This window comes from Aulonocara stuartgranti, assembly GCF_965226115.1.
Source record: "Aulonocara stuartgranti genome assembly, chromosome: 14".
NCBI classification, from domain to species: Eukaryota; Metazoa; Chordata; class Actinopteri; order Cichliformes; family Cichlidae; genus Aulonocara; species Aulonocara stuartgranti.
In genome coordinates, this window is record NC_138950.1 from 1,390,001 (window position 1) to 1,390,498 (window position 498).

Genomic DNA, 498 nt, shown 5'->3' on the forward strand with positions numbered 1-498 from the left:
TCGGGAGGTTTTTCGGTTTTCTCCGCTTCTCTCTCTCTCTCCCTCTCTCTCCTCAGACCCCGCCCAACATCCAACCGGCCTCTTCCTCTCACAAACAAACACACCCCGAGACACACAGGGACTGACGTCACTCACACGGCCCTACGTCACCTCCTCCAGCTCCTCGTCGCTCTGTGGCTGCGGTAAGTTCCGCACTGAGTTTTTTGTGAATTCCCCACGCGTGGCCTCATTCACCCCCTGTGGGGCGAAAATCCGCCGCTGTTAGCCCTCCTCCTCCCTTAATATTACACTTTCATTTCTTCCTCCAACTCCCAGAATCCACGGCGGCAGTGACTCCTGTGACCGCAGAGCTTCAGCCTCCACGACCCTGAAGGTTTAACCTTACCGCGCGCACATCACGGCACGGTCACCGGCATCCGTGATGACGTTACTCAGATCAAACCGAACAAAGTAAAAACTCTAAAAAAATGTACTTGTTACAAACACAGAAGCAGCTGA

General features: G+C 54.0%; 1 protein-coding gene across 2 annotated transcripts in view; it reads right to left on the bottom strand.

The window, feature by feature from the left end:
- ece2b (endothelin converting enzyme 2b) overlaps window positions 1–185 on the bottom strand; it is a 32,845-nt gene extending 32,660 nt beyond the window's left edge. For both annotated transcript variants that reach the window (XM_082502351.1, XM_082502350.1), the window contains exon 1: window positions 1–185. This exon is cut by the window's left edge and continues 212 nt beyond it. The gene's annotated coding sequence lies outside the window, so the exon portion shown is untranslated.
- Window positions 186–498: the final 313 nt, after the last annotated feature.